The sequence below is a fragment of the Stenella coeruleoalba genome, assembly GCF_951394435.1.
Source record: "Stenella coeruleoalba genome assembly, chromosome: 3".
Taxonomy (NCBI): Eukaryota; Metazoa; Chordata; class Mammalia; order Artiodactyla; family Delphinidae; genus Stenella; species Stenella coeruleoalba.
Window position 1 is genome coordinate 130,468,138 of NC_137148.1, and position 13,139 is coordinate 130,481,276.

Here is a 13,139-nt window from a genome sequence, read left to right on the forward strand (position 1 = left end):
TTTCTTCATAGAAAGATGACCCTTCATAGACCCTCTTCTTAGGGTCTCTTTGCATCTTGTTTGTTTTCTTTCTTTTACACTCAAGAGAATATGAGAGATCTTACATTCCTAAGCTGCTTGAATCTTTTAATTGACATGTCAGCAAAAGCCTTTCATTCTTTCTTACCCACAGACATCTCCCTCCCTTCCCTCTCCATCCCTCTATTTCAATATCAGTAGTCCCTATCTTTGGAAGTTCTGGCTAATAAAACTTCACAGACACCTCCCCGCCTTTCTTTTGGCCACGTCGTGCGGCTTGTGGGATGTTCCCCAACCAGGGATTGAGCCTGGGCCATGGTAGTGAAAGCTCGGAATCCTAACCACTAGGCCACCAGGGAACTCCCACAGCCCCGTTTTTTGAAGAGGTTGCCAGTGGACATGCTTGGTCACTCCGGATGTGTCCTTGGGTCTGCTCCCTACTATTAGCTTAGGGGGCCACACAACAGAACCACTCAGAGCAGAGTCCCGCAGCCAGAACGACCATAGACTAGGACCCAAAGGCTGAGGAAAACTTAGATCCCTCCGTACTTGCTGGAGTTTCTGATTTCCCACCTAGCTTGGACAGGGCTTTAACATCCAGGCTTTTAGCAGAGACTCCTCCTTAGAGTTACAGCCAGCAGGACCGGAAGCACAGTAGAGCTCTCTCTAAGAGCCACGTGTAGAAAGCAGACATCTCACCTAACAGCTATTCAGACATCTGACTTTCTGAGCCATGAACGTTAGTCATGATGGAATGTTCTTGTTGGATTAGTCTTTGAGGCCAGGCTAGTGGCAGGGTGGTTGTTGTTCTTGGTCCAGAGGGTACTTGGACCAGTCTCCACAGCAGGAGTGTTTTGGAGGACTAGAGGGCTGATTCTCATTGGAAAAGCCCCACTTGCCTGGCTTGGCATGGCAGGATTTTTCCCGTGGATGCCCTCCTCCCAGAAATATGGGAACCCATTCAGAGAGGTCAGCTCTTACTCTGGGTATGTGCAGAGACGGGACACCAACCCACAATTCACGAAGGCTTAGATTTGAACTTTGTGATATTTAAAATCTTTGTTTGCCTAAGAAATCCTCCTATTAGACATTCACTTGATCTGACTTAAAATCCTTGGGTATATTTTCATAGGTGACCTTTGAAAACTATGGCCTGATTTAGGTTGTGCAGGGGCATTGCTAAGCAATGTTTGGTTAATATCAGTATTTCACCAACAAGTTCTGGTTTGTGCTAAAAGCTGAGTTATCATGTGAGTCCGATGTATAAAAGGACACCAACCAAGGAAACAAAAAATGCGAAGAGTGAGGTTTATCTGGAGGGTGTTTTAAAAATCATTTTATCCCACAACTGGTTAAAGTGAGAGACAATGTCTTCATAATGTTACCTTCATTAAAACAAACCATGAGAGAGGAAAAATATTGCTGACGTCAATTTCATGACATGCTACTCTGATGTAATGAGCAAACTGCATTTCTAATAGTAACAATTACTTTGCTTGCCTTTGCGGGAGATTATTGGGTATTCTCTAGCTCTCTGGGGAATCACATATAAAGTGAAGTATTCTACCCATTAGGTAAACCATAAATCTTGTTGACCTTCTTGACCTTCTTGCAGTTAGAAGTACTTAAATGTGCATCACTCCCATTTTCTTGGGACTAACATACGAGAAAAGTCACCTATCAGTTATTAAGTAACTTCTAGACACCTGGCTCCATCAGACAGAGAGAAATAATGTGGGTACTTCTGGTGAACGGTGACAGATTCGTTTTTAAGGAGACACTGAATTTTAAAGTAGTTTCCTCATGGGTCCTACTAGATGAATTTGACTTAACAGACAGTTTACAGAAATAATTCAAGCACTAACATGTTTATGCTTTTTCTGAATGTGAATATGAGAAGCAGATACCTTGCATAATTGACATCTGCAATTTTAATTTCTTTAAGCGGAGGAAGGACATACATATGAACCCAATTGCAAGCTCATTGAGGGCAGGGATCTGTAGCTTGTCTTTTTGTATCCTTAGCACCTTACATTCTCTCATCCCCTTAACAACTGTTTCATCCAGCAAATATTTACTGAGCACCGCCTATGTGCTAGGCACTATTCTAGGTCCTGATGATATAGCAGTGAGCAAAACAGAAAATCTCTGCTCGTATAGAGCTAATATTGTTGAAGGAGGATAAGGCTAAAAAATAAGATTATGATACATCAGGCATGAAGAAAAACAAGGGAGAATAAAGGGGGAGAAAGTGAAGGGAGGGCTGTGTGCACATGTGCTGTTTTCTGTAGGAGGCTTCTCTGCCATGGTGACATATGAACAGAGACCGAAGGAAATGGGGAAAGCAGCCATGTGGTGATCTGGAAGAGTGTTCCTGGCAGAGAGAACAGCTGATGCAAAGCCCTGAGGTAGGAATGTGCTTGGTGTGTGCTGAGTGGAGTGAGGAAAGGGTGGAGTCGTAGGACAGGAGGTTAGAGGTGGGAGGGAAGGCGACAGATCAGCAAGGGTGGAGTAGGTCAAGGTTAGGACTGTGGACTTTATTCTGAGTGTGATGGCAGTGTTTTGGGTGGGGCATTGAACAGGGGAATGAGGTGTGTTGATGTATGTTTCATCAGTATCTCTGGCTGTTGTGTGCAGGGCAGGAATGGAAACAGGGAAAGCCGTTAGGAAGCTCTTGCAATAGTTCTGGTGAGAAACAGTGGTGGCTGGGTGTGGAGGTGTTGATCCGCTCTTAGCAGAGAGCTTACATGCAAGAGGGGTTCAATAAGTGTTTATAGCTTTCATTTACCTGCATCCCAATATCCCTCCCTCCAAATATCTGTAAAAATTTGCCTTGTTCAGGCAAATGTATTTACTTCCACTGTTTTTCTTTTTAGAAGAATTTTAAAGTATATATATTTTTGCAGACCACAGAAAGGTGAGGGAGTGTCTTCTTAGAGGCTCCAAATATTCAAATAAGAGCAATACCCTAAAAATATTTTTTTAATTAAAAATATTATATTCTGCTAGTATATCCATCGTGTCTGCTGTTTGAAAGAGATCTTCTATGCCCTCTTCTCCACTTTTTTTTTTAAATAAAAAGTTTGAAAATCACTGCTTTATACTTTCTAAGTCCTGCTCAAAGCTTTGCAGCAATTCTCTTTCTTGTTAGACCAGTCCTTCGCCATCTGGCAGATGCTGACCCTTTCCCACCTCTGTTTCCAAAGGAGCACAGGCTAAGATGGTTTTCACCAAAGGTACTGTTGCAGCATCAGCATCTCTGGTGATGATCATTAATAATGTCAGCTCAGCTCTGGAAACACTTTTGGGAAGTTAACCAGTTGATTTGCTTTCTCTCTTATTTTGTGGTTGTCTGGCTACCATAAAGGCAAAGTGTGTGCAGGGTGACGGAGGTCTTTTTAACGGGGCAGCTGACAATTTGGAAGTATGGGTAATAGAGTGAGGACTTTGACGGGTGTAGCTACACTGATCTCAATTACAGTGGTGTTGAATGGAATAGACGTTTCGGAAGGTGGTTTTCCAATTTAAGTGCATGCAGGATCACCTGGAGGGCTGCTTAAACCATGAATTGCTGGTCTGTGCCTTTTCAGATTCAGTCGGTCTGGGGTGGGGCCTAAGAGTTTGCATTTTTAACAAGTTTCGAGGTGATGCTGTTGCTGGGGAGGAGGTTTTGAGAAACACTGAACTAGGAGAATTCACCTAAGAGAGAGAGCAAGAGCAAGTGTGTGCGTGCGTGTGTGCGCGCGTGTGTGAGGGAGAGAGATTGATTAAATGGTGTGGGCAGTTCAGCATGCCGTTTCCTTAGTAAGCATGCACCCGTGAGCGAGTGTGCAGTGGGAGATGAATTCTTCAGGCTAGAGCCAGTGAACTCTGAAAGGACTAGAAGCCCTGGTTGCTGTCTTTGAGAATCTTGTAACCTAATTAATGTTGGAGGGGAAAAAAATGCTGCTTATTCTGAAATAAATGCATGCCAGATGACAGGGGGTGAATTGTCTGGAGTGTTAGGTAAAAGGATGGAGCTGGAAGGACACAGAGAGGGGGCTGAAGCAGGCCACCAAGCGCTTTGTTACCCTAGGAGGAGTGAAGGCACTCGTGGTAGGGTCGAGGGCAGGAGTAAGACCTCAATGGTGGGAGGTGAGCAGGAGGGAATGTGTGTGGCTCAGGGGACCGGGGAGTTAGGAACCTGGCTGGCTAGAGGGAAAAGACCAGTTTGGGGAGACAAAAGGAATGAGTTTTGGACACTGGCTGAATGAAGAGGAAGTATAACAAGGCCTTGGACCCTGACGAATGTAGATCGAAGGTCAATCATACCTAACGTGAAATAAAAAAGCTTCCTTCAGGAAAGAGTGTGAGGATGTGCCTGAGTACTTGGTTAATGAGAGGTGCACGTGTGCCTCACATTTCTTTTTCTGCTAAAACAGACATTATCTTATGAATGGAACAAAACGGCTGTAAACTCTAAGATGTAGTGATGCTTTTAAACATTAAGGAAGAAGCATCTTTTATTAAGAGCTAAAGGGAAGGGTAAAAATATTAACATCCTATAAAAAGGCAACAGCACCTGATTGAAGCAGGTGTGCCAAACGCTTTAATTTTTTATTTATTTTTAGTCTCAAGTATTGTGATTTGGAAAATTGACTTTCACAACAGGCAATAGAGTGCTTGAGAATTCTAATAATAGTCTACCAATATCTATTCATCTATTATTATAAAGTACATTAAAATAATGAGGACATTTATTAAACTTCTTTGTAGCTCCTAGAATATTTGAAGATACTAAGAATTTGATAATAGGCATTTTAACCAAGCAGATAATCCTCTAAACATAAATAGCCTCTCAAGTATTTTAGGGCAGTAACTATGTAAAGGATGTGAAAATGAGAGATTTAATAACAATAATTAAACATTTCAGTAATAATGACAGATGTGATCAGCATCTTTGAAGTGCTTACTCTGTGCTAGGCACTGTGTGTGTGTGTGTGTGTGTGTGTGTGTGTGTGTGTGTGAATGCACATAAATTTCTCCCTGTGCATGTAAAAACACTCACACCCAAAAACACTTTAAAGTAACTTTATTCAGGTGTAATTACATATCATAATGTTTACACATCACAAACGTACAATTCAGTGATTTCAGTAACTTTATAGAGTTGTGCAGCCATCATCTCAAACCAGCTTTAGAACATTTCCATTACCCCAAGATGTTTTCTTATGCCCATTAATAGTCAATTTCACTACCGCTTGCAGCCCTAGACTGCCTTACTCTCTGTCTCTATGGATTTCCCTTTTTCTGGACACTGCATATCAATGGATTCATACAATATGTGGTCTTCTGAATCTGGCTTCTTTCACTTAGCATGTTTTTGCGATTCATCAACGTTGTACCATGTATCAGTAATTTAGCCATTTTTATCGCCAAATAATATTCTACTGTGAGGATATGCAACATTTTGTTTGTCCTTTCCCCCAACTGAAGGGCATTTGGATTGTTTCCAGTTCTGGATTATTATGAATAATGCTGCTGTGACTATTTGCTTACAAGTCTTTGTATATACACAAAATTTTAATCATTCCAGTTACTCTGTGATTTAGAATCATTGTAATTTCTTTTTCTCCAGATAATGAAACTGAGGCTCAAAAAATTATGAACCTTAATACCTGAAACCATAAAATTCCTGGAAGAAAATGTAAGCAGTATGCTCTTTGACCTTGGTCTTAGCAATATTTTTTTAGATCTGTCTCCTCAGGCAAGGGAAACAAAAGCAAAAATAAATAAATGGGACTATGTCAAACTAAAAAGATTTTGCACAGTGAAGGAAGCCATCAACAAAATGAAAAGGCAACCTACTGAATGGGAGAAGATATTTGCAAATGATATATCCAATAAGGGCTTAATATCCAAAATATATAAAGAACTCATACAAGTCAATGGCAAAAAAACCAATCTGATAAAAAATGGACAGATATAATAAACTATAATGGAAAAGAATATGAAACAGAATATCTTTATCTATCTATCTATCTATCTATCTGTCATCTATCTGAATCACTTTGCTGTATGCTGGAAACTAACAGCACTGTAAATTAACTATACCACAGTAAAAAAAAATTAAAAAATGGGCAGAGGACTTGAATAGATATTTTCCTGAGGAAGATATAGAGATGGCCAACAGGCACATGAAAATGTGCTCAGCATCACTAATCATCAGGGAACTGCAAATCAAAACCACGATGAGATATCACCCCACACCTGCCAGAATGGCTGTCATCAAAAAGACAGTAAATATTAGGCATTGGTGAGGATGTGGAGAAAAGGGAACCCTGGTGCACTGTTAGTGGGAATGTAAATTGGTGCAGCCAGTTTGGAAAACAGTATGGAGATTCCTCAAAAAATGAAAACTAGAACTACCATATGATTCAGCAATTTCACTTCTGTGTATTTACCTGAAGAAAATGAAACACTAATTCAAAAAGATGCATGTACCCCAGTGTTCATTGTGGCATTATTTACAGTAGCCAGGATATGGAAAGAACCTAAGTGTCCATCGATAGACGAATGGATAGAGATGTGGTATATATGTACAATGGAATATTACTCAGCCATGAAAAGAACGAAATCTTGCCGTTTGCAACAACATGGGTAGACCTAGAAGGTCTAGTGAAATAAGTCAGACAGAGAAAGACAAATACCATATGATTTCACTTAAATGTGAAATGCAAAAAAACAAGACATGAACAAAGTAAACAAAACAGAAACAAACTCATAGATACAGAGAATAAACTGGTGGTCGCCTGAGGGGAGGGGGTCGGGTGTGGGCAGCATACGTGAAGGGGATTAAGAGGTACAAACTTTCAGTTATAAATAAGTCATGGCGATGTAATGTACAGCATCGGGAATATAGTCAATAGTATTGGAATAACTTTGTATGGTGGGAGGGGGAGGTATCAGGAACATTATAGCAGAAATGCAAAGCTAATGAGCTAATCAGCTTCTGATATTCAATGTAAGATTTAGGGACAAGGTAGTAAGATTAAAAGCCAGGTTTTAGAAGAAGGAGTGTAGGGAGAGGAAAATGGAAGAGGGTAGTACATTTATTTATTTTTTATTATTTTTAGCATATCAAGAGGAAAGCTTAGAAGATTTAGATCTTCGTTTCTTCCATAGTTGAAGAAGATACCTCTTCCACCTGTTGGCAAGGCTCTTTGGCATCCCACCCCGGGAGGATATGGCCAAGTTTGATAGGAAATGTAGGAACCTGCTCTCTGGCCAGGGCTTGAGTGGGGAGAAGTGCAACCGCAACAGGGCTGAGCATGTGGGCCCCCATCTCCCCATGTGGACTTTGGGTTGGAGCGAGCAGGGGTGGTAGGGTTAGTTGAGGAGTGACAAGTTCATGGGCTTTGGACTTGAGGCACATTTGGGGCTCTGGGCAGAGCTTGCCTCCAGTCTTCCCCGCTCCAAACTGGTAACAGCTGCATAAAAGGAAACTTGGTAGCCCAGCATGGTTAGCGGAGAGAAGGCGAATGTCTGGCTTTCCTAAGGTGGCTTCAGTGTCCTTGTGGTGTGGAGGGACTCCTGGCATGCCTGCATGCTCCTTAGGGTGTTCCCTGATGGTTTGAGGGAACATCAGCTCTGCGCTGCAGAGATTGTGCGTAGACTGCCCACTTCCGGAGATTGTGCGTAGACTGCCTACTTCCGGGCTTTGATGGAAGCCATGACACAGCAGCTTTAGCAAGAGCTGGAGTGAGAATCAAGTCGACTAGAGAACCTCTCTAGGCCGTCATCAGAAGAGAGACCTTCCTGTGGTGTGTATCAGGCACTGATTTCAGCAGTAGCAGAACACTCAGGGACAGAGTAACTATGAGGTTCCCAACCAGCTGGCTCTACTCAAAAGCCAACTTGAAACCAGGGGTACTCTTGTCACAGGGCAGGGACTAGGCTGAGCCCAGGAAGGTGCCTAGGTCATAAAACCTAAGCAGACACTTACTTCTCCACTTGAGATTTACATCCTGCCGCCTCCCATGTTCCCTGCCAGCATCTTGGAGAGGAGCAGGGGAGGAGTGGAAATGTATGACAGAACATTGATATTTAAAGCAAGTGAGCCTTACCTTAGGAATTTTAAGTTATTGTGTGAGTCCAGGTGTGCTGAGGTGGACTCTCCCCAGGTTCTGTTGTTTGCTTGCTTCCCGCTCCCTAGGGCGCGAGGGCTGGGAGGAAAGAGCTGGTCTGTCAGGGAGATGGACAAAGAAGTACCACTTCCTTGGCATATGGATTCGTGACCTATTTACATATCACTGCAGAATCTGGGGGCTAGGATCTGAAGCCAAATTTTGCCTGACTCCAGAGCCCAGTTTTGGAGACAGTAATAATAACAATAATAGCTAACAGGTTCTGAGAGCTCATTGTGTGCCAGGCACTGTTCTAGGTGCTTTATGTGTATTAATCCATTGGATCTTCACAATACCCGTGTGGTATTAAGTGCTATCCTCATGTTACAAAGGAAGAAATTGAGACACAGAGAGGTACAGTAACTTCCCAAGGTCACACAGCACATGAAAGGTGGTGAGCCAGGTACGCTGGGTATGGAGCCTGCACTCGGAACCACTTCATCACGAAGGCAGTTGACTTAGATGACAATATCGTCTTACGTTGTATACCATTTCACACCTTTCCGAGAACTTTCACAATATGGTCTTATTTTATCCTGGTGACAGACAGTGGTTAAATGGGACAAGAGGCAAAATTACCAGTTTACCTATGAGGGAATCAAGATGGCAGTAGCAGATAAGGAATGGCATGGGGCCTTGAAGATACCACGCCTGCTCTGACGAGAACATAGGGCATGTGGAGCAATGCGAGAATGTCATGTCAAGGAGTTTTCCGGGAAAGTTAAATACAGATCAATTAGAGGCAGAAAAGAGAAGATATGGAATGTACTTGAAGTTGACGGTGTGTTTAATAACTACTCAATAGAATTCTGTCTAGATCTTAAAAAAAGAGAAAATAAAAATCTGCTGAATGCATCAGCCTTCTGTTAAGTCCCGTAACCATACTCCTCTTGCTATCAATTTTTATTAACGATTGGTTGAACCTAAAGAAAAGCCAGTTTTGCTAATTACTAAAGATATTTAAGGAATAATGTCTTTCTTACAGTGTTAGATGAAGCAAATAAGTAGCAGCAGAGATTGATTAATGACCATAGCAAACTTGAGGCAATCAGTCACAAAAGTCATTTATTCCAGAGCATTCAATAGAGAAATATTTTCTAAAATATGGCACGTGAGATGGTTTTAGGGACTATCCCAAATGAACATTTTTATAACAGTTATAATTTTTATGAGGACAATATTGGTTTCCTGTTTATGGAAATGGTTTACTTAAATTTAAGTTTAAAAGTCAGGTGATTTCACTATGTTGTCCACCTGAAGCTTATATAATATCATACACCAACTATACGTCAAAGAAAAGTCAAATGGATTTAGAGAAAATATTAAATAATAGCACAGATGGTATATGAATGTGGGAAAATCACAAATGACTAAAGTTTGGGAAACACAGTATTAATGGAACAAAGACTAACTGGTTATATAACAACTAAAAGTGAAGATAACAAGATATTTTTCTCCCTAGCCTACTCTCAGCTTTTTTTCAGGGCTTACTATATATCATGCACTGTGCCAAACACTTTACTTGTATTAGCTGATTTTATCTTACACTAGTTGTCACTCCAACATCATTCTCTTATTATTCCTAAATAGCAGAACTCTTATTTTTACTAGGGTGTCAATGACTTCCGGCTGAAAGACTACATTCCCAGGTTGCTTTGCAACCAGTTATGCCACGTGGCTGTTCCGATAGATGAGCTGTAAGTGAGAGAATTGTGAGGAGCTTCGAAGACTGGCTACTTAAATGGAGCTAATTCATATGGAACAAGTGCCCTTTTGTCCTTCCCTGGAGTGCTGATCCTTCCTGCTCCCTGGAATGCCTTTGTGATGGCTGGCACTCCAGTAGCCACCTAGGAATGTGAGATAAGTTTGAGGATGGAAGCCAAATGCTGGAATGATGGAGCAGAAAGAGAGTAGAGGCAGAGGCCCTGATGACCATGGAGCTGTACCCTCTTTTTTTTTTTTTTTTGCGGTACACAGGCCTCTCACTGTTGTGGCCTCTCCCATTGTGGAGCAGAGGCTCTGGATGCGCAGGCTCAGCGGCCATGGCTCACAGGCCCAGCTGCTCCATAGCATGTGGGATCTTCCTGGACCAGGGCACGAACCTGTGTCCCCTGCATCGGCAGGCGGACTCTCAACCACTGCGCCACCAGGGAAGCCCCTGTACCTTCTTTTGACTGTCTACTTCAGATCTCTTTTACCTGAGGTAGAAATAAGCTTCTACCTTTATAACTTTCATTATTTGAGGTCATTGGTTAAAACAGCCAAACTTTTTTTTTAAATTAAAATATAGTTGATTTATAATAGTATATTAGTTACAGGTGCACAACACAGTGATTCAATATTTTTATAGATTGAACTCCATTTAAAGTTTTTACAAAATATTAGATATATTCCCTGTGCTATACAATATATCCTTGTAGCTTATCTATTTTATACATTGTAGTTTGTACCTGTTAATCCCCTACCCCTATCTTGTCCCTCCCCACTTCCCACTCTCTCCACTGGTAACCACTAATTTGTTCTCTGTAACTGTGAGTCTGTTTCTGTTTTGTTACATTCATTTGTTTTATTTTTTAGATTCCACATATAAGTGATAACATATAGTTTTTGTCTTCCTCCGTCTGACTTATTTCACTAAGTGTAATACCCTCCAGGTCCATCCATGTTGTTGCAAATTACAGAATTTCATTTTTTTATGGATAAGTAATATTTCATTTTATATATATACCACTTGTTTATCCATTCATCTGTTGATGGACATTTAGATTCCTTCAATATCTTGGCTATTGTAAATAATTCTGCTATGAACATTGGGGTGCATGTATTTTTTTGGATTAGCGCTATACACCCAGGAGTGGAATTAAAACAGCTAAACTTAATACTGATAGAAGATGAAATATCAGTTTGGAGTGCTTTTGGTTGTAGGTAACAGTAAACAATACTTAATGGAAGCTTAAATATAGGGGTTTATTTTTCTCACATAAACTAGCTTTAGGCATTATGTCCACATAGCAGACAAGAAGGGGATGGAAGTATCAAAGTTCTGCTCTTCACAAGGTGTTGTCTTTTTACTGGGCAGGGATATCCTCCCCAGCAGAGTTCCTCTAACACCCCATTACAGAACTGCATTTCCAGGATCTGGAGTGGGGTCCACCCTTCTAACTACTGAAATATATTGGGCTCTGTTACTATGGAAGAAGGAAGTGGGGAGAGGCTGTGAATGGGCCGTGGACAGTGAAGAAACCAAGGCTTAGAGAAGAGGTGACAAGCTACTATTACACAGCCAGCAGGTAGAAGAACTAGGTTTTGAATGATGCTCGAACCCTCAAAGCTGGGGTCTTAACCACTTTGATAAACTGCTCTCAGAAAGGCCTTAAACATCTTAGCTTATACTTTTAAAAATTTTATTTTCAGACTGTTAGGGGTTTTCTACAGGAAGTTCTAAATGGCAAGTAGCACTAGAGAGTCCTGAAAGATTCCTTCCAAATTAAGCTTCTAAAGCAGCTGTATCTAACAACTTTTGAAATGATAGAAATGTTCTGTGCTATTCTGTCTAGTATAGTAGCCACTAGCCACAGCCATTGAGGACCTGAAATATAGCAATATAATAGCAAATAAGGAACTGAATTTAAAATCTTATTTAACTTCAATGAATTTAAATGAAAACAGCCACCTATAGCTAGTTGCTACTGTAGAGAACTTCACAGTTGCAGAATCTCAAAATATTGGTTCTCAGAACACCCATAAATGCTAAGAATCAACAAAATTCCACCCCTCAGATCGATTTGTTTTTAAGAAGTAATGGGTCACCATTGCTTTGCCTGAAGTGGTGTTAACGGCCACCACAAGTTTAGTGTAGACATAGTCGTGTTATAAATATTGGTGCAAAGGATAGACCTGTGAAAACTGATTCATGGAGCTCCAAGGTTACTTTAGAGCAAGTCAGGCTTGCTTTTCTGAAGTTACAGGAGGACAGATCTTTGTCCCAACATAAGAAGAAAGCAGAGCGGGTGTGCAGTGGCATGGGTCAGCAGGGCGAAGTAGTAAGCCTCCCATTAGTTCTGCTGTACGACTGGTGGTACTACTTCAGTTACAAAAGCCTATCATGTCTTTCCTCTGAGTCAGTAATAAGTTTAGATCTTTAGTTTCCAGGACACAGGTCATTTAAATGCTTCATCCTAATATGTGTCTGAAGAGATGAGCGTATTTTAGGATGTGTCCATCTTACAGCAAGTTGGGATGAACTATACCACTGTGAAGTAGGGAATTTTGTCTTTTGCATCTGTTAATTTGCTTCAGGAGGAAGAATGCTGCTCTCTAGATAATTTAGTTTCGTCATGTTAGTTTACTGATTTGCAGACCTCCATCAGAGAAATGAACCAAAGCTGTTTTAGTTATCGCCCATGTCCTCAATCCATTCCCTTTCAGTGACAACAGTAAGAAGAGATGGATGACTGCAAAGCGTGTTGGGATATTGTGTCCTTCTTGCCATTCTCTGCTGGGGGGAAGAGAAAACTGGGAGTCTATCTTGGGATCCCCTGCTCTCAGCCTTCAGGAGGATTTTCCAAGATGGTTGTGTAGCCTGACTTCTAAAATTGGCATTTGGTAAACCCCAGACAGCATCTAACTAGCTAAATCGCATTCCTTTGAATTTTGGTCAATGCCCCTAAGGTTCGTGGCATGGATATGTTGACAGCATTTTTGTTTGTCCTGTTTTGCTGTACCAGGTCTTCCAATTGTAAGTGTCTCACTGAGGACATGATAGGCTGGAGGAGCTTTGAGCTTCTTGGTGTGCCATGATGCATTTGGAGAAGAAATCAGGAGCGGCACCACCCGAGTGAGGCTTGGCTTGAGTCCTTCTGTTCTCAGTACAGTCGCACCGTATCTCTTTGGTTAGCGCCTTGGCACTTTAACCATTCTCTCCAGCTCTGCATCTTACCTGTGCTGCTCCTCCCA

General features: G+C 41.4%; 1 protein-coding gene across 16 annotated transcripts in view; it reads left to right on the forward strand.

Moving 5' to 3' along the window:
- SGCD (sarcoglycan delta) overlaps positions 1-13,139 on the forward strand; it is a 1,717,585-nt gene that overhangs the window by 173,057 nt on the left and 1,531,389 nt on the right. The window contains exon 1 of one of the 16 annotated variants that reach the window (XM_079916687.1): positions 2,339-2,426. The exons of the other annotated variants lie outside the window; for them this stretch is intronic. The gene's annotated coding sequence lies outside the window, so the exon portion shown is untranslated. Of the gene's footprint in view, positions 1-2,338; positions 2,427-13,139 lie in introns of those variants that run through there. 16 annotated transcript variants of the gene reach the window in all.